The sequence below is a fragment of the Rhododendron vialii genome, chromosome 13a (genome assembly GCF_030253575.1).
Source record: "Rhododendron vialii isolate Sample 1 chromosome 13a, ASM3025357v1".
NCBI classification, from domain to species: domain Eukaryota; kingdom Viridiplantae; phylum Streptophyta; class Magnoliopsida; order Ericales; family Ericaceae; genus Rhododendron; species Rhododendron vialii.
The window spans coordinates 7,258,376-7,280,347 of record NC_080569.1 but is presented as its reverse complement, the minus strand read 5'-3'; the positions used below and the strand labels follow the sequence as shown (position 1 = coordinate 7,280,347).

Below are 21,972 nucleotides of genomic sequence, written 5' to 3'. Positions count from 1 at the left end.
CTGTGGAGTTATGAGTATACGGAGTATGACACAGACAGAGAGAGAGAGAAGGGGGAGGGTTTTGTGAGTGGAATTGTGGATTCAGATTGACCAACACACCTTTGTCAAGGGACAACCATTAAAATATAGGTCACTGCCCTTAACAGTCTAGGGCATACATTCTTACATAGATAGCAACAAAAGTTCTTACAAGGAGTAACATTAGGTAACTTAAAGAGCAACAGTTTTATTTTCAGGAAAAACATGTTACATGAGTTAGAACAAATTATGGATGACAACACATTGTTTTTTTCTGTTGCAGTCATACTATTGTGCCTTGCACATTGTTAGACTTAGAAAGTTCCTAATTTGTTCCATTAGTTGGAACAAATTATGGTGCTAGGACATTGTCAATGGAAAAAATACTTGAGTGAAGGCCCTCAAAATGGTTTGCTTGCGTTGTTTTCACATCACTATAGAAAGGAGAAAACTTATCCCAAAAGCTAACAACTTGAACAAGAACCATATTTCATACAAACCAACACACCTTCGTAAAGGGACAATCATTCAGTGAGCTAAATGATTGTAACAAAGCTCACTGAATGATTGTTAGCTAAAAATGGATACTTCACCTTATATCGATACAGGTGCAGAGGAATGGTGTGAGCAATTCTATAGGATTGAGTGACTTGAATACCCCACACAACTTGGATGCATAGGAAAGTACCTAAGTGTATTTCCTTGGTGTATTCTCTGTCCAATTACCCTATGGAAGATTTCGAAAGATAGAAATAGGAATTTTTTTGATAAAATTGATTCCAATGTTCCAAATAGTTGTAGAAAAATTGAGTCTTACAAATCTAAATGTGTTGACGCATTTAAATTCCCCCTCCCCCAAATCCTCTTGCTACTTCTCCTATGTTACTTAAATGGTATCCTCTTGGTGCAAGAACTCTTAAGCTAAACGCGGATGAAAGTAAAGGAAAATGAGGTTTTTGTGGTGTTTACAAAACCGGAGAAGGCAAATGGCTCCTTAGTTACTGGACAAGTTTACATGCACCTCAAGTTTGGAACCTGAAATATGGGCCAACTATTGTGCCTAACTATCTCCTATTTGGACACCTTTGTGTATTATGTAGTTATCTAGGCATAAGATCAGATCTTAGGGCTTGATTGTTTTTGGGTACCGGAAAATTTGCTAGAACATAAATAGTGTACAACGGAAAAAGAAAGCAACCTCAGTGTAAGGGAGCAAAAAATACATGTTCATGACATTTTCACTTATGTGCATTTAGTCTCTCTCTTTTTGAGAATACTTTTTGCAGCTAAATCTTTAAAGATCTAACCCATGTTTTGTGGTTCATTTTCATTTTTCATGTTAAATTTAATGGAGAATTTGATTTGTTGAATTTATTATTTATATTTGATTCATTGATCATAATTTAGTAATTGATATTATTAGTTGGCTTTGTCAATTGAAGCAATATTACGTCACGTTGACCCGTGCCTTCAGGCACGGGCATTCGCTAGTGTTACATAACTTAAAAAGGAACCACATTTCATACTGACCAACACAGAAGGGTAAAGGCACAGCCATTCAGTGAGTTAAAAACATGGGTCACTGCCCTTAACAGTCTAGGGCGTACTTTCTTACATAGAGAGCAACAACACTTCTTACAAGGAGAAACATTAGGTGACTTAAAGAGCAACTATTATATTTTCTGGAAAAACAAACTTCCATTGCAATGGGGGTACAGAATGGTGGATCAAATGTTGGTATCAATATAGTACCTTTTTCTCCTAGGGGGAACTAATGGGCAAGTCTCAATATTGCCCCTTCTATTCCTCACTCAGACAATGAAAAAAACCAATTTGCGTACAAACAAAGACACATAGACGAAATGAGAGAAGAGAAAATAGAGAAAACTGCAAAAAAATTGAAACACCCAATCCAAAACATTCCTTACCAGATGCGTACGTTTTCCGTTTGGAGGACAAGATCTTGCTTCTTCTTTCGTGGAATGGAAAGAGTACTGTACCATAGAGAGATGAAGTCAGAGAGGAAGAAGAGGTGAAGGAGAAGAGGTCGAGAGGAGGAAAGAAACAGAAGAAACCCAAGAAACCCTACCTCTTGTTATTCACTTCCAGTCGGTCGTCCCGTTCAGAGCCGTGTGGGAATTGGGGGCAAATGAATGAGAACGATGGATGGGTGGATTTGAGGTTTAGTGTTTTTTTGATGAGGGGCTTCATAGTCTTTTCATGTGACCTTTACATGTATTGGGAAATACTTTTCTCCTTCCCATATTTACATGAATTTCCTCAAAACTACTCCATCACTTGGGCATTGTTTGCCCCATGGACCACTGTCCGGTAATTTCCCCAAAAAAAAGTTTTGGGAGAATTGCAGGACAGTGGGAAGAGGGGAAAAATATGCCCAACACATGGACCAGTTTTTCAGAATTCATAAATCATGGGAGGGGGAACATTAATTCCAAAGACATGGAATTCAAAACAGACCTAGACAAAAATACCCCTTCTCTTACACGACGTCGTTCACTCTATTCCCTCCACAAAACGTGAAACCCTCCCAACCCAAATCAAATCACTCTGTGAAACCCTAGCTAGCTGAAACCCCCTCTTTCTCTCTCTGTTGCTCTCTGAAACCCATTTCGTTGCTCCTCTCTCTCTTGCCAACCGATCAATCATCACAACATACTCGCCGACTGGAGTGGTGAGGGTGCGTTCCCCATCTCCGCCCACCTCTGCTTGCTATAGAAATTCAAATACAGGAATCAATACGCGTCACTAGACCAGTACCCTCCTCCAACAATCCTAATCTCAGAACAGGTAATAAATTGTCTACTACTCCTATATTTGCTATGTACTTCTGTGTAAAACGCTCTCCCCTCCCCATCTTGATTGAAATCTTTCGCCCGCCACATGTTCGACAAAATATGCCCTCCACATATATTGGCTTTCTAATCACCACAGAGAAAAATCTACATATAGCATATCCTGAATTTGAAGGCAATATGGCCTTCTCCCTCATTGTTGTCGTTAGAAAGGTACAATCACAAGCTATACGGCATAATATTGCAAGCACAACACAAAAAATAGTTACCGCTAAGAAAGAAACTACCGCTGTTTTCCCCAGAGAATCAGAAAACATGGCAAATCTCAGTCACCAAAATAGTTGATTATTTTCACCAATGGACTGTTGGAGATTGGCTCTTTGGCTCTCCGTCAGTGGAATAAGATAAACCAGAGATACACAAATCAGTTTCAAAGATCAGCTATGAACTTGGAGGATTTTTGGATTGGTGGCTCAGAGTTTATCATGTTGGATTTTCTATCTGCGTCTTATGGTTTTTCTCTCCATTAGAAAATTCCTTGATCAAAACATAAAATTATGGTGCATGTTTGTGGGATTCATAAGATGTTGGTGGAAGCAATTGTAGTACCTATTTTGACTGAATAACTACTCATAACAGTTTTTGGTCGGTTGAGTTCACATGGCCAAGTGCAATCCGAAAAGGTGCAGACTTTTTCAAGTATTTTGCATAAGCTTGGCAGTTGGGACTTAAAGTGGTGGCTTAAAAAATTCAGCAATATTGGCATTAGCCGCCTAGTTTCGTTGGGAAGTTGGCTTTGGTCCTAGAATTTGAAGTGTTAAAGTAGTGTATTCGGCATCTGATTGGAGTTTCTGCTTGGTATACTTTTTGGATGGTATACAAAGAGAAACATTCGGGGGGCATTTGATAAAAGAAAAGTATGGGCTCTGAAGATAGATAGTTCCTGGCCGATCAAAAAAAAGATAGGATAATGGTGTTATAATGAATATAAATGTACTTTTCATGCTTTTGCTTTTGTTTTTCTCCATTTGCACTTTAGGATAATGGTGTTATAATGAATATAACTATAGTTCTAAAGAACGACGACGATGCTCCTGCCTCGTACGGCATATCGCATGCCCATGTAGTTGTCTCAATGTTTTGTAGGATTGTTGTCGAAGAGATTTGTAATGACTCTGGTATTTGTTGATAAGAATGCCCTAGTCGGCCTTCCATAGGATCTGTGAATCCATTTCTACTCTGGCTTAGCAAACGGCTTCAATTTTGTGTTTGCAAGTAGCATACATTGTCGTTGGGTGAATGATCGAATTTAGAAACTGTTCTAGCTTTCATAACTAAAGCTTTAATTTCCCTCTGGAGATTGATATAGGGGGCCATTGATATATAGAACATTGAACTTCGATTTTCAGTTTCCCATCTCTTTTCTGTATGCCATTTGTGGTGCATGTGTTTATAACCTCTTCTTTTTTATACGTTTTCTCTTGGCATTTGTAGGGGCCTGTATGAAATGTTATAATGATAGCCCAGAGCTGTTTCACAACTGCAAATTTTGATGTTTTTTTCCAGGATGTCCACTATATTAGGGCATTGAATACATGCCATTTGTTAGCCATTGGATATTAGGCCCACTAAATTGGTGGTTCATGTTTATCATGCATCTGAATTGAACAATTGAGTTCCAAATACGTTACAAAATTGTTGCTTCTCTCAGCTAGGCATCCATGTGTGGGCCGGATGCGGCTGAGATTATGCAGGTATCGGTTGTCTTTGTCCAACATTTCATGAAGTTCTTGAGCAGTAGCTACATATAGGTTTGAATCCCTCATTTCTTAATTCACATGGAACTTGAGGCTTACTATTTTTGTGTTTTATTTAGATCATCAACAGATAGTGATATTTAGGGAAGGCTTGAGCATCGAAAATCTGAAATTCTCAGAGTTCCATATTGAGTTAATTCTGTAGTCCTATATTGCCATGCAAAAAATAAAATAAAAAGAGCTCCCATGGTGCCCTTCCACTGATGGGCTGAACCAGAGTAATGAACTTGGGCTTTCACCTTTGTGTTTCGATTAGAATGATTGAATCGTCCACACGAATTGTCTTACATTGCCTATGTCTGGATCTATGCTACCGGAAAATGCTAATACCCTAGTGATTGCGAATTGGAACGCAGTTTTCAAAACAGGGCAGGGCACATTGATATTTGAAAGTGCTGGATTCAGTGTTCCCTAACTTTTTCACTGTTTGTTTCTTTATCTTTTACCTCATGCGTTAAAAAGTTAAATTATGACGGCCTAAAACTCGAAGAGAGTAGTTACCTCATGCGTAAAAAAGTTAAATTGTTACTGCCTAAAACTCGAACAGAGTAGTTCTTTGGAAGATGCGTAAAAATTGTTTGTCATAGTGCGCCAAGAAATGTGCTTTAAGTGGACATTTTTCAAAATTTACCATGTTTCGTAAGCGTGTATTCCCTATTGTGGTAGATCCCATGGTATCTCAAGTAGGTGGTATTCCTGAAGTACTGCCTATAGCACTTCTTATGAATGTGCTACTTTTCTGGATTACTTTGTGGTTTGATTGATATCTGCATATGCAGCACCTGGTACTGTTTGGGATATCCTTCTAAGGGCATTGCTATTGCGCTCAAGTGCGGAGCAACTAAGGCACAATTTGATAGCACGGTAAGCTGGACTTCACTCCTTAAAACTAGTTGGGAAATAAATGACATACTCCTCATTGTGAATAGTTTCTCTTCCTACTTCATTTTCTTTCGAACTTGCATCTGAGCTTCTGTTTGTTGACGTGTGGAGTTACTTGAAGGAATGTTCATACCGGTAGCCTATAAGTTGTTTCCCCTAACTATCAGAGCACTGATTTTCTTTAAAGCTTAGTTGGAGTCTTTTGTCGCTCCTTGTACTCCCTCTGTCCCCACTCCACATTGTTTCTCATTTTCTGACAGTCATGCCTTTATCAGGTGAACATATATTGTTTGTTGGTGGAAAAAGATTTCAAGATCTTTTCTAGCAATTAAAAGATGTCATTTAGGTTTTGTATACAAAGTTTTCATAATCATCTAATAAAAAAAGTTAGAAGACATTGACCATTTTGTGTGATGTCCATGATATTGGAAATGCACAAATAAATGAGGACAGATGTGTATTTTCTTTCATACATAAATTGACTGAGAATTAATGTTCCTATAACCATTTCCATCCCCCAATTGTGTCGAACTACTGAAATAAGATTGGCTAGAATTTTTCTCTCTAAATTCTTGGTGTTTTTTCGCTGGGGATTTCCCAAGGCTACATGGAATGCTTGAAAGGCATCAAATCTAATCTTACCATGTTAGCCCCTTGTTGTGAAAAGGAACGTTTGAATTATTACAAATTACGTTATTTTATGTGGCCTTATGTCCTCTAGAAATGACAATACCACCTGGTTCAACAGTCCTTAGCCCCACATTAACTTGTTAAATTCCATCTACAGAACTCTTCCATATATTCAGAAGTTTGTAATGGAAGATTTAGAAGAAGCTATCAATGCATGTGTTGATGCTGAAAGGGTGTTTCGAGCTGATGTCATTAACAACATCCCTGCATGGTACATGATTTCCGTGGGGTACAAAGTCAAACAAGTTTCCATCAATGTGAAAGTGCCACCTTATAGGCTGGGGCATCTACATTGGGTGCCACAATATTATAAAGTAGGAGTCCATGCCGAAGGTTCAATAGAAGAACGAGAAAAAAAGAGTTGTTGTATAATGGGTTGGAACAATGATGCAATACTGCCTTACCATTCAACGAATGGAAGCTTTGTTGGTCATACTGTTTTGTTTTATATATTACCATACAAAATTTAAATAACCAATAGTTAAATTTAAAGGGGTTTAGTACAATGAAGTCGACACAATTAGCAAAGGGGGCAACTTTATTTCAGAGATGGGGATTTTCATAAAAGGGCCATCTTAATTTCATAAAAGGGGGATATGAAAACAGAAAGGGGATATGACCATTCAATGGGCCCCCTTGTCGTGTATAAGGTGTAACTTTTTTTCCTGACAAAAGGCAACATATTTATCTGACAGGGCAACTTTATTTCATAAAAGGAGCTTTATAATTTCATAAAAGGGGCATCTTTATATCATAAAAGGGGGAACTTAATCTCATAACAAAGACACATATGTGGATCGATAGAGCGAGGGACACGGTTAAGAAAACATAAAGGGGATATGACCATGCAACGGGCCCTCTTGTCGTGTCTATGGTGTAAATTTTTCCCTGACAAGAGGCAACATATTTACCTTACAGGGCAACTTTATTTCATAAAAGGAGCTTTATAATTTCATAAAAGGGGCATCTCCATATCAGAAAAGGGGGAACTTAATCTCATAACAAAGCCACGTATGTGGATCGATAGAGCGAGGGACACGGTTAAGAAAACTTAAAGGGGATATGACCATTCAATGGGCCCCCTTATCGTGTGTATGCTGTAACTATTTTCCTGACAAGTGGCAACATATTTACCTGACAGGGCAACTTTAGTTCATAAAAGGAGCTTTATAATTTCATAAAAGGGGCATGTCCATATCATAAAAGGGGTAACTTAATCTCATAACAAAGCCACGTATGTGGATCGATAGAGCGAGGGACACGGTTAAGAAAACTTAAAGGGGATATGACCATTCAATGGGCCCCCTTATCGTGTGTATGGTGTAACTATTTTCCTGACAAGTGGCAACACATTTACCTGACAGGGCAACTTTAGTTCATAAAAGGAGCTTTATAATTTCATAAAAGGGGCATGTCCATATCATAAAAGGGGTAACTTAATCTCATAACAAAGCCACGTATGTGGATCGATAGAGCGAGGGACACGGTTAAGAAAACTTAAAGGGGATATGACCATTCAATGGGCCCCCTTATCGTGTGTATGGTGTAACTATTTTCCTGACAAGTGGCAACATATTTACCTGACAGGGCAACTTTAGTTCATTAAAGGAGCTTTATAATTTCGTAAAAGGGGCATCTCCATATCATAAAAGGGGTAACTTAATCTCATAACCAACCCACATATGTGGATCGATAGAGTGAGGGACACGGTTAAGAAAACATAAAGGGGATATGACCATTCAATGGGCCCCATTGTCGTGTATATGGTGTAAAATTTTCCCTGACAAGCGGCAACATATTTACCTTACAGGGCAACTTTATTTCATAAAAGGAGCTTTATAATTTCATAAAAGGGGCATGTCCATATCATAAAAGGGGTAACTTAATCTCATAACAAAGCCACGTATGTGGATCGATAGAGCGAGGGACACGGTTAAGAAAACTTAAAGGGGATATGACCATTCAATGGGCCCCTTTGTCGTGTATAAGGTGTAACGTTTTTTCCTGACAAGAGGCAACATATTTACCTGACAGGGCAACTTTAGTTCATAAAAGGAGCTTTATAATTTCATAAAAGGGGCATCTCCATATCATAAAAAGGGTAACTTAATCTCATAACAAAGCCACATATGTGGATCGATAGAGCGAGGGACACGGTTAAGAAAACTTAAAGGGGATATGACCATGCAACGGGCCCTCTTGTCGTGTCTATGGTGTAAATTTTCCCTGACAAGAGGCAACATATTTACCTGACAGGGCAACTTTATTTCATTAAAGGAGCTTTATAATTTCATAAAAGGGGCATCTCCATATCATAAAAGGGGGAACTTAATCTCATAACAAAGCCACGTATGTGGATCGATAGAGCGAGGGTGGTTGCCATAATAAAGCTTGGTTTAACTACCCTTGGCCAACACCATCCCGAGCAAAATACCAGAGTCAAATTGCCGCACGCTAGCTGAACCAAACATTAACAGCAAAGCTACAAAAAAAGAAATAAAATAAACTACTGAGTTAAGTCCTAATATATTACTACGACTACCACCTCCCCCTCATCTACTCACTCTCACTCTCCTCATCATCCTCCTCTTCTGAGGCCACTCGAACCCATTTCTCTTTCCTTCTATCATCCCTTAGAGGCTCAGTCGACCCAGCGGCCTCCTCATCTTCCTCCGAAGTGGTTGGCTGCTCATCCTCCGCAGTTGGGACATATGGCTCATTGGTGAACACCCCAAGCTTTGCAGCACAGTACTTGAGATACCTCATGAATTTCCCCTCTTTCCTCTTTCTCCGCCGAAGGTCTGCCTCAATCCGAACTTGAGCTGCCCGAATAGCCTCACAGTTGCTCACTATTATTTCATTCCATTGCTCTTTTCGCTCAGCGCCCTTCTTTGCCTTGGGTCGAGATGGTCCAGCTTTCAAAGAAGGACGAGACATTTTGGAACTTTTTCTCTCCGTGACCTTGGAAATGGCTTTAAAGCACCCCTGATGACCCAGATTATCCCCCTTCTCTTCTTTCACTCCAGCTTTCTCACACATCTTAGTTATCATGGCTGGAAACGGAATATTGGCATTTGACGGTCCCTTGTCCTTAAAATCAGCCATGACGTCCCAAATCTGAGATGCCCAATCTACTTTCTCCTCCGACCGGCTAAACACAAACAACAGAGTTCCATCATTAAGCGAGGGAGTTGGTTCCGAGCCGTGAGGGTTGAGGTTGAAGTGCACAAGCTTGTTAATTAAGCGAAATGCAGGTCTCAATTTACCGGAAACAAACTTATCATTTGTGTAGGAGTTAGGTTTATCAGTGAGTGCATCCCTAATTTCCTCAAGAGGGTGAAACCATGCCTGACTTGGGTATGTGACATCTTCAGAGGGTGGGCGATGGTACTCGCTGCCCATATAAGTGGCTATTGCAGCAGGGTTCACGACTATTGTTTTTGAACCAATAGTAGAGGTAATGTGCTTTGATTCCCTATTGAACACCATATTTGCGTAAAAATTTCGAACTACACCATCACGAAAGCCAGCAATAGGTTTAAAGAAAAAGTGAAGGCCTTGAGCTTTAATTACCTCAATGAATGGGTCGCCAGTCAAATCGGCTTTACGAACCCATCGCTCACAAGTTACCCCCTTCTTCTTCACTGATTTCACCCAGTCGCGCTTAGCACTCTCGGCCTCATCTAATTTCTGTTTCTTCTTTCCCTCCGCTACCCGTTCCTCCCGTTCCTCAACCTCACCCGTTGCTGGTTTGAGAATCGTTGGCCGGCTGCCATCCCCTCGGTAACTCTTGTGATACCCACGTTTCTTGCCCATGATTGCCTTAACTATAGAAATCATACAAAATGAAACACAACCCAAAACCACGAAATTCCAACACTGGGGGTTTGGGTTTCGAAATTTATGGAGAGAGGTTCTAGTTTACCTTGTTGGGAGAGAGAGAGAGAGAGAGAGAGAGAGAGAGAGAGAGAGAGAGAGAGAGAGAGAGAGAGAATTTCGGACTGATTTGAGAAAGCCCAACTTGAAACCTTGCAATTAATGTTTGGAACTTGCTGATTTAGAGTAGGGCTTCCAGATTGATGGGGTTTGGGGTGAGATTTGGAGGATTTTTAGATGAGAGAGAGCAGAGAGATCATTTGGGGTTCCATCGGGTGAAACAGGAAAAAAAAAAAGAAATAAGGGTTTTGGGTTAATAGTGGGGCTGGATCGTGGGGTTTTTATTTTTTTTTTTAAACTTTTCCAGCGGCTACGGGTAGCACATTTTTGGGCTACGGGTAGTAGTACCAAATTTTCCAAAATGCATAGGTTCTGATCCTCGGCTACAGGTAGCACGTTTTTGGGCTACGGGTAGTAGTACCAAATTTTCCAAAATGCATAGGTTCTGATCCTCGGCTACAGGTAGCACGTTTTTGGGCTACGGGTAGTAGTACCAAATTTTCCATAATGCATAGGTTCTGATCCTCGGCTACAGGTAGCACGTTTTTGGGCTACGGGTAGTGACTGGGCCGATTCTGGCTTTGTTCCTTCATATACCGGATCCACTTCAAACCACTTGTAGCACATTCACAACACTCCCAAATCACCTTACAACATTTAAGCACACCTTTCAACCACCATCCAAACATCCGGTTCCCTAATTTTTTTTCCTGACAAAAGGCAACATATTTATCTGACAGGGCAATGTAATTTCATAAAAGGAACTTTATAATTTCATAAAAGGGGCATCTTTATATCATAAAAGGGGGAACTTAATCTCATAAAAAAGCCACATATGTGGATCGACAGAGCGAGGGACACGGTTAAGAAATCAATGGGCCCCCTTGTCGTGTATATGGTGTAACTTTTTTTCCTGACAAGAGGCAACATATTTATCTGACAGGGCAACTTAATTTCTCAAATAGGGCAATAAAATTTCATAAAAGGGGCATCTTCCTATCAGAAAAGGGGGAACTTAATCTCAAAAAAAAGCCACATATGTGGATGGACAGGGCGAGGGACACGGGTAAGAAAATAGAATGGGGATATGACCATTCAATGGGCCCCCATGTCGTGTATGTGGTGTAACTTTTTTTCACACAAAAGGCAATATATTTTCCTCACAGGGAAACTTCATTTCATAAAAGGAGCCTTATATGTGGAGTGACAGAGCAAGTGTCACGGGTAAGAAAACATAATGGTGATTTGACCATTCACTGGTCCCAATAAGAGACTTGTAGTAAGATTTTCTGATACCTATTGAATACCTGCCACCGACCTTAATCTCATAAAACGAGCCACATATGCGGAGTGACAGAGCAAGGGTCACGGGTGAGAAAGCAATAAGTTGACATGGCCATTCACTAGCCCACCCTTGTCGTCTATATGGTGTAACTAATTTTCATGCATAGGGCAACATAATTTCCTGACAGGGCCACGTAATCCCATAAGAGGAGTCACATATGCCGAGTGACAGAGCAAGGGTCACGGGTGAGAAAGAAAGCAATAAGCTGACATGACCATTCACTGGCCCATCCTTGTCGTCTATATGGTGTAACTAATTTTCATGCACAGGGCAACATAATTTCTTGACAGGGCCACTTAATCTCATAAGAGGAGCCACATATGTGGACAGACAGAGCAAGGGTCACGGGTGAGAAAGCAATAAGCTGAAATGACCATTCACTGGGCCCAATAAGAGAGTTGTAGTCAGATTCTCTGAGACCTATTGAATAGCTGCCACCGACCTTATTTCTCATAAATTGCAGACCTTGAACACACCAAATTGCAGAGCAATTGTCATGGCCCTATTTCAGAAAGGGGAAAGGAAAGGACCTTTGACTGCCCCCCTTGTCGTGATTATGCTGTAACTCATGGTCATATACAGGGCAAGTTCTTGCCCTGTATGGGCAACGTTATTCAAAAGACAGAGCGACTTAAGCGAATTGACATAGCAACTTTTACGGGCCCCCCTTGTTGTGAAAAGGAACGTTTGAATTATTACAAAATAAAAATTAATTATGTGGCCGTATGTCTTCTATAATGACAATACCACCTGGTTGAGAAGTCCATAGCCCTTTTCTTTACCCACATTATTCACTGGCCCCCCTTGTGGTGTATATTGTGTTAAGTTATTTTCGTACACGTGGCCCACATATTTTCCAGTTGGGGCAACTTTATTTGACAGATGGGGCAGCTTTATTTCATAAAAGGGGCATGTATTTTCATAAACGGGGCAACTTAATTTCTTAAAAGCAAGCAGAAAATTTTCTTCACCTATATAAATTCATCACACCTTCTCATAACTCATCAAACAAAACAATGCCTAGACAAGGAAATCCTCCAATCCTCCAACACGACATTGCTACAAGTGCGCCATTAGAGTTTGAGGTATTTGCAGGGTGCAATCAAGCCCACCTTATTACCTTGAATTACACTTTCAATGAGCTCTACATGGTTCTACAAATTTCCCTGGAATGGAACGGAGCCAGATGGCATACAATGAAAATGGAGACTCGAAAATCAAAGGAGCAAGCCGATGCTGATGTCCGCTCGATGGTGCAGTGGGGACAACATCACAACTTGCCTGACATTCCAAACGAGCCAAGTATGCAAATAATGGTATGGGAATGTTGTGGGAGTACAGAAGAGGAAATCATTCGCACGGTTCGTGCATTTGTAATTGTTCACGACCCAGACATTGTTGTGCTTGTAGGGGCACCTCACATTGAAAACTGCCAAAGGAAATTTGGTCCTTCAGGTGAGACGCTATTTACCAACGTTCACTCCATGCGCGGCGAATTCCATGGAGATGTTTTGATCCCCTATAAGAGCTACAAGTTTGAAGTGGAGCCTAATTGGCATGATGGCAATGGGTTCGATGTTGTTGTTAGTCATACGCGGTACGACTTGTTCATCAACCAAGTGCTATCTTAGGTTGACAATTGAAAGAGTCATGTCTAGTTATGATTGTAGGTTATGTTAAGTTGTTGTACCTTGTTGTTTTAACCATCGTGGTTCTCAATATAATAGTTGTTGTCTTAACTTGAAAGTTCAATTAAATGTCTGGTTAAAAGTGACAACGCAGTAGAAAACCCAGTTCTCCTTTTCAAATGTTTAGTCTTTAAATTTGTGTTCATATGAAGATTGAAGGACTTCGGCGAAGAGTTCCAGCTTCGATTGAAGGAATGTCTTTACGTTTTTTTTTAATGGCATTACGTCCTTTTTTGGTAGTTGCAGAAGCCTTCTATATAACTATTATAGGTGTTACTACCAGACCAACAATTGCGGCAGAAACACTCATGGCTTTGCAGTGGAGCACATGCTGTAAGGAATATAGATATAGTCATTCTTGTATATTGTAATTTAAACTTGTTATGCTAATTTAAATCCTTCATCACAGGAATACCAACATGAAACTCCAACTAACAAAACCTAAAGAAAAAACTATTATGAAGAACACTACACGTTTGGAAAAAATCGAAGGAGAAATCTGGGTCTAGAAATGAACTCCGTGCCAACTTCGCCATCTTTTCCTTCGACCGCCGACAGCGCAATCGGCTCCAAAAACCCACCACCTCATACAACAGACTTTGCAGGATAGGTGGAAAGGCGAACATGAGCTGCCTTCATGAAGAATCTGGGGATTGTGATGACAAGTCAATAAAAAATGTAGATAGCCACATATAAACAACTTCACCTGAAATTCATACAGAAGGCAACATATTTTCCAGAAGGGGCAATTTAATTTCCAAACAATTTACCACATATGTAGACTGACAGAGCAAGTGTCAGGGGTAAGAAAGAAAACAAGAAGCTGAAATGACAATTCACTGGCCTGCTTGTCGTGTATATGGTGTTACATATTTTCATAGACAGGGCAACATATGTATCCAACAATCCAGGATCCAGAAACTGAAAAAGTTGCTCCAGTATAATGCTTTCAACACACCAGATAATAAACACCACATATTTATGATCTCGGTGAATGAACAAAATTCCTCAAAACACAATTTCATGGTTTAAAATAAAGTGTAAGGCGGAGAGTGTTGCTCTGCAAACTATGTTAGGGAGTGTATCATCTATCAGCTCACTCCTGCCCAAAGTCGAATAGAACCTCCTCCAACACATCAAGAAACTCTTCAACCTGGACTTCCTTTGCCTCATTTCTTCGTCACGGGCTTCTCCATCCCTAAGCCACTGGCAATCTGATTTCTCTTCTTCGTGTAATCGCTTCCACTCCAAAACCCATCTCTCCCATTCTTCCTTCAACATCTTCCACTTCTCACGGTCCTGCTTGCTCAACAGCAGCGACACGTCCTCCGCTTCATACTTGTTGCTGTGGTTCTTCAAGTTCTTGGCAATCTCCTCCTCCTTCTCTGGGCTCAAGAAGGATGGTGGCCTTGGACGCCACAGGAACTGCAATGATATTGATATGCAGAGAGAAATAAAGTCTCTTGTAATCCTCGTAAAGTCTCGTTTCATGTAATAAATACAATTTCTTCACCGTGTGTGTGCGAAGGAAAGATGGAGGAAGGAATAGATGAAAAAAAGAGTTGCTTGTAACATATTTTGCAACCTATAACTGAATTTCATTTCTAATGTTGAAAAACGCGTTAATTTATAGTGAATAAACATGAAATCGGGTCCAATAGATCAAATAGTGATGGGGGTTTTCAATTGTTTACCCTTCATACAAGTATGTTGGAATAGAAATACAAAGCATGAAGCGAAAATCATACATGAGGATATTATATCAGACATCTAACGTGCATATAATGATGAACATGAATTTCCGTTTGATCGGGAAAAAAAAATATAATGATGGACATGAAAAAGAGAAAATCATGCGAATTTCGCAAACAAACGCAGAGCCAAGACAGAAACAATACAACACAAAAGGAAATTTTCCATACACCCAATTAATTCCAAATCCGAAAATCTGTAAAACGAACTCAACAGTCAATGTTGCAGTTTGGGCAGTGTAGGTATGGTGGTGTCCGTAAAAGATTAGGAGAAGAAGTAGATATGGAGAAAAAGAGGAGATAGAAGAGTGTTTTGCTAGTCCATCCTTGACCTCGGTCCCATGCCGATGGGAGACAAAGGAGAAGGGGAAATGGACCAGATGCACTCTGCACTCAAAGTATAAAAAAATTTGAAGTAATGACTGATTGTCTATGAAAGTCAATGTGGCACTCAATTTTTCATCCACAGCTTCCGGAATTACATTGAGGATTTTCCATAGTAAAGGATAAACGTTGCACAAGCAGATCACTTTTTTTTCCCCCCAAAAGCTTGAAATCTTACTTGAAAGAAGTGATCCTTTAGTATGCGATATAGAAGCTTTCCATTAAAAGACCAGATGTTGAAACCATTTTCCATCTCGTGAACCGAAGCAACTGAAGTTGCAACATACCTGAAATCACAAGGAGATGACCTTAAAAAAGACAATTAGATGAATTTATTTTAGAAATAAAACAAATATTCTATCTCCACATGTGCGTCAAAAAAAAAGCAAGGATTCTTTGCAAATTCAAGAGAACTGTTTATTGAAAGCTAAGGACATACTAGGGCAGGGAACCGATAAGCTTCTTTTCACTTCAAATCATAGGCAAGTTTTTGACCAAGCCCGAACTTGCCAATTGACTTTCATCACCTTCAACACAATCGTAAACAAATTGTTCCTAGAAATTACCTTTCAGTTTGATCCCATTCCATATTCGTTGCCATGAAATGCTCAGGTGTTGTCATGGTTTCAAGCTCAGCGACATTGTAGAACTCTAACTGTCCATTGAAGCCCTTCAACACTGCAAGTAAGATGAAACGTCCAGCTGGTGACCAGTACAGACCATTAGCCTCCTTTCCACTAAGAGGAGTCAGCTTTGAAACCTGGCCAGAATTATGAGTGCTACGCATGGAGTAGAAACTAATGTCAGGCTTACGGCTGTCGCCGTGAATGACACCGAATCTGTGGACCTTTGGTTCCCAAGCAAATGCAATAATCTTGTCATTTTTTTTGCTCTAGCTCCAAAACCTCAATGGGTATGTCCTGTTCCTTGATGCGGAAAAGCTCAATGCCAGTGTATGTGCTCTTCGTAGTTGTTGTATACCGGTCAACCTTCACAGCAAGGTACTCTCCACTGCTTTGCCAATACATTTTGCAATGACTAACACTGAAAATATTCTTCTTCCTCAACTCCTCTTTGCCAGGGATTTGAAGGACACTCACCTAAGAAAACCATGCCAAGTTAATAAACTTCCAGTATTCAAAGAAAGAAAAAAACAAGAAGAAGGGAATATGGAAATGAAACAGCTCGACTGACCCTTGCAAGTCGGTTTCCTCCTCCAAGTTTACGAACAAAGAATGCAAGAATTGGAATAGTAGGCGACCAACTAATGTCCATAACGTTTTCAACCTTTATGGATTTCTTGTCAATAAGAGTAAAGGTGTCTGTTGCATATACAGAGATAACACTTTTACCAATTCGGGCAAAATACTTATCCTCTTTTCCGCCACCCCATCTGCAAATGACAGTGATACTCATACATGAGACAAGTATGAATAACAATAGCCACAAAGCATCCATACAAATCAATGAAATTTGGAATGCACCTGAAAATCGACCAGGAAACGCCGCTTACTGCACCTCCAACTGCAAACTGATTTGCACTTCCCTTGAAATCTCTCATAACATTTCCAGTTCTCGCATCAAAGATATTTATAACCACCCTCTAGAATATGAACTCAGATTAGGGGTGCCTCACGCAAACAATTCTTTGTAAAAATTAAAAAAAGAATAGTAGTGGAGGATAAAAAAATCTTACACGAGTATCAGGAGGATTGCTTGGTTCATGGTTGTTGTAAGTCACAAAAACTTTCTCAGAAGTATAGATAAGAAGACAAAACTAAGTGATTATAGCAACTCAGTTGGCGTTTGTAGACAGGATCAGCCTTCAAGTGTCTTGCATCATTCCACAAAACTTCAGTGTCTGAACCATAATGAATAACAAACTGCTCTCTACCCTTCTCTTCAGTAAGCCACTGCTGCAGATTTTATTGAAAAGCCATACAAGCATAAAAACAAGAGTTAGAAATAGAAAACTCGAAATACATTATGCAGGCCAGTATACAAGGGGAGAGACACAAGTGTGGGCAAGTTTAAGAGAAAATGGTGGATTGTGACTAGTTAGTACGAGTACCATCCGTTCTTCCACTAGTTCGAACATAATTCTAACCAAATTCTTCCTACAAATTACCTTCCAATTGGATCCCATTCAATATCCATTGCCATGACATGCTCAGGTGTTGCCATGGTTTCAAGCTCATCCACATTGTAGAACTCCAACTGTCCATTGAAGCCCTTCAACCCTGCAAGTAAGATGAAACATCCAGTTGGTGACCAATACAGAGCATCAGCCTGCTTTCCCTTCACAGTAGTCAGCTTTGAAACCCGGCCAGATTTATGAGTGCTACGCATGGAATAGAAACTAATGTCAGGCTTAGGGTTGTCGGCGTGAATGACAGTGAATCTGTGGCCCTTCGGTTCCCAAGTAAATGCAATAATCTTGTCATTTTTGTTCTCTAGCTCCAAAACCTCAATGGGTATGTCACGTTCATTGATGCGGAAAAGCTCAACGGCAGTGTATGTGCTCTTCTTAGTTTTTGTATACCGGTAAACCTTCACAGCAAGGTACTCTCCACTGCTTTGCCAATACATTTTGCAATCACTAACACTGAAAAGAATCTTCTGCCTCAACTCCTCTTTGGTAGGGATTTTCATGAGACTCACCTGAGAAAAGCATGCCAAGTTAATAAACTTCCACTTTTCAAAGAAAGAAATAAAATAAGAAGGGAATATGTAAATGGAACAGCTCGACTCACCCTTGCAGGTTGGTTTCCTCCGCCAAGTTGAGGAACAAAGAGAGCAACATTGGGAACAGTAGGCGACCAACTAATGTCCATAACGTTTTCAACCTTTATGGATTTCTTGTCAATAAGAGTAAAGGTGTATGTTTCATAGACAGAGATAACACTTTTACCAATTCGGGCAAAATACTTATCATCTTTTCCCCAACCCCTTCTGCAAATGACAGTGATACTCATACATGAGACAAGTATGAATAACAATAGCCACAAAGCATCCATACAAATCTATGATATTTTGAATGCACCTGAAAAAAGACCAGGAAACGCCGCTTGCTTACTGCACCTCCAATTGCAAACTGATTTGCACTTCCCTTGAAATCTCTCATCACATTTCCAGTTGTCATATCGAAGATATTTATAACCAGCCTCTAGAATTTGAACTCACATTAGGGGTCCCTCACGGAAACAATTCTTTGTAAAAATTAAAAAAAGAATAGTAGTGGAGGATAAAAAAATGTTACATGAGTATCACGAGGATTGCTTGGTTCATGGCTGCTGTAAGTCACCAAAAATCTCCCACCAGGAGAGAAATCTATTAACTTTACCTACACTCAATAACACAAAAGGTACGCATCAATTCAAAACCTAGAATATAAAAGGCAGAGTATAGAATACTAAAACAATTATGGAAATTAACCTGGGGATGAGAATAACGCATAAGCCAGTTAAAGCTAGCACCGGCCCAAACAACAGCTCCCTGTATATGAACTGTAGCCAATTAAGTTCCTAAGAGGGGACCATTGCACAAAAGTTTCTGTCGAAAACAGCCAAGAAAGGATGCACGATATCACTGTTTATAACCAAAAAACAAGATTTACAACAAGGAAAACAATGGTTAGGGCAGCCAACCAATTCCTCTAACTGTGGGATGAACTTGTTTTCTAGGAGACACGGTGGATCATTAAGATTTCATGAAGTCTGAGATAATAAGACAAAACTAGGATGATAGCAACTCACTTGGCGTTTGTAGATAGGATCAGGCTTCAAATGTCTTGCATCATTCCACAAAACTTCAGTGTCTGAACCTGAACGAATAACAAACTGATCTCTAGCCTTCTCATCAATCAACTAGTGGTGCAGATTTTCCTATAAAGCCATACAAGCATACAAAGAAGAGTTCAAAAACAGAAAACTCGAAATACATTCTACAAAAAACCGTTAGCTTAGCATTTTTGTTCGTAGGATACACGCTCCATTCCAATTAACCAACTAGAAAAAACACCAACAACATCTTACCCAATCAAAAAATGGACTAAACTAGGATATGAACAAACAAACCCTATGGAGCAAAGAAACTTGACAATTCAAAGGCTTTATTAGTTACATTGGCTATAATAGAAAGTTATGAACAAGAAACTGCTACAACCAGTCTTATGAATCTTACCTTATTATCTGCAGCCATCTTTATTACTATCCACAAAATGCACCTGCACGAACACATCCGTATAAGCATGTTAATTTCATTTCTACATCAAAGCACAAAAGCATAAATAAGTGTGTGCAAGCACCCTAAAATATCGATATGCTTCCAGTTGAACGCGATAATAATGGCTACACACATGGGGAGAAAATAGGATGAAGACCAGATTTCAATTAGGCGCACATGAATTCACTCAAATAATTGGGAGGTGAGGCAGGATTCTATCGGGACCAAAGAAATTTATCAAAAATATCCAATGGAACATATCAGTGCACAGGGTACATGTATTACTCTCTGGTCCGCTGATCCAAATGAACTCCAAAGGACACATAAGCTCCATCAACGGAAATTACGATAATTTCGCAACTAAATTTCTTAGTCGAAGTAAATTGTAAAGGCCAAAAGCCAAAAAAATTATTGTGCGAGTGTACCTATCATCCGGGTATTGCAAAGTTGGTGTAATATCCAATGAAACAAAGTAAGAGTAGTTAGTAAGGATAAGGAAAAAGAGTTTGACATTTGTGTGAGTGTACCTATCATCTCGGTATTGCGGATTGGCATGTGCTACGGTTGTGCCCTGGTTCGCGACATCGGCTGCAAAAAACTGTGCCCTTTTCTTGTGTCTGTGACTCAATCCTTCTCTTTTTTGGTCGCCCTGCCGGCCTTTTCACAGCGGGGGGATGTAAAAAAGGATCAGTACAAGAAACACCGTTGTTGACGTTATTATCATTCAGCTCGTTCACAGCCAAAAATGATGATGGACTAGGCATGTCATGCAACGGCACTGGGGACATGGTATTATCATATATCGCCATTTGCATCTCCTTTTTGAGGAAAGGATCCACCATGTCATAAATACAAAAACCAGAGCTTTGAATAGCACGAGCAGCATGAGCGCAAGGAATTCCGGACATCTGCCAAGCAAGACAACTGCAATGCCGAGGGATCAGCTTGATTGCATAAAGTTTTCTAGTGTCATTTGCGACAATGAACTCGGTAGGCGAAGAGTTTCGATGCGTAAATTTCCGAGCATATTCTTGAGACTTTTTAATTTCCTTCTCAATTTGTTTGCCAACCGGCAATTTCCATTTCCTAACCTCGGTATGCTTACGGAGCAACAATTCAGTGGTCTTCGACACATGTCCCGTCATAAATTGTATGATGTCCAAATCCCTTAATGGCAATATCCAAGAATTGAAACATTCAGCAAGGTTCGTGTACATCTTGTCCCATCTCTTGTAAGGGAAAAAAGCATTAGACCAGTGCTTTGGATTGTTATCTTCCACCCATTTTGATAGATCTTCCGAAATTCCATACAACTTGGCTAAATGATACTTGAATGAGTCTTCCGTCCTTGCGTATGCAATATCATTAACCACCTTTAGAGCCGTGTTTCGTCTTTCAGCTTTCAACCCCTTTGAGCTGGCAAACTTGCTAAAGTTTTCCTTTAGGTGACGGAGACACCATGCATTACAATCCCCGCCAAAAACCTTTATTATACCATTGAGCAAAGAAGTATTCCGATCGGTGACCAAGACGACTTGACATCCTCCAAGAACTTCCTTAAGATTAACCAAGAACCATAACCAGTCTTCATCATTCTCACTACACACAGTGGCATATGCTAGGGGGTACAACCCATCATCTGCATCATGTGCACTAGCCGATAGAACGTGGCCCCGATAGTATCCGGTCAAGAAACATGCATCCAATTTCAAAACTGGCCTTAGATAACCTGATCGGAATGCTGCAATGGAGCAACCATAAGAAACAAAAAGTTGCTTGAATTTGGCTTCATTTGTTGACGTCCATATTGCCCTAGTGTTTGGTATGGCTTCAACAAGCCGCCGACACATCCATGGGACTAGGTGGAAAGTCATCGAAGGAGGTCCTGTGATGGCTTCCTTAGCCTTTTCTTTCGCCCTCCAACCTTGACTGTAATTCAGACGACATTGGAACACATGCTCAAAGTCCTTGCAAATATCCCTCGGCAAATATTCAGGCTTGTCCACAATTCGGTTTTTGAAAAGCAACCCCACTTGTTTACTGCGAAAGGTCAACTTATAATTACTAGCATCTTCTGCATTGTGTAGGTGCTCATTCCTTAACATGATGACACGAACCAAATCACTTGAACCTTCACATTTTGCAGTTAACTTCCAAGGACACCCTGGTACTTTACATACCAATCGATAGTAGGCTCTACTATTATCCAAATAAGTGAAGCTGAACTTGTTGGATGCAGCAAATAGTAACACTGATTGCTTGAAAAGGTCGGGGCTTTCAAATAGTTGACCCTTCCCAGTTAAAATCTCATTTGCATTGTCCGGCAAGTATGGCACCAACCCCATCTCTTGGCTACAACTATTGGTCACCTGACTGGGAGAAGGTATTGCCAGTATTCCTCCAGGCGAGCTACTATTGTCAGTG

General features: G+C 40.1%; 1 pseudogene; it reads right to left on the bottom strand.

The window, feature by feature from the left end:
- Positions 1 to 14,154: 14,154 nt before the first annotated feature.
- On the bottom strand, positions 14,155 to 17,249 carry LOC131313827 (eukaryotic translation initiation factor 3 subunit B-like; annotated as a pseudogene).
- Positions 17,250 to 21,972: the final 4,723 nt, after the last annotated feature.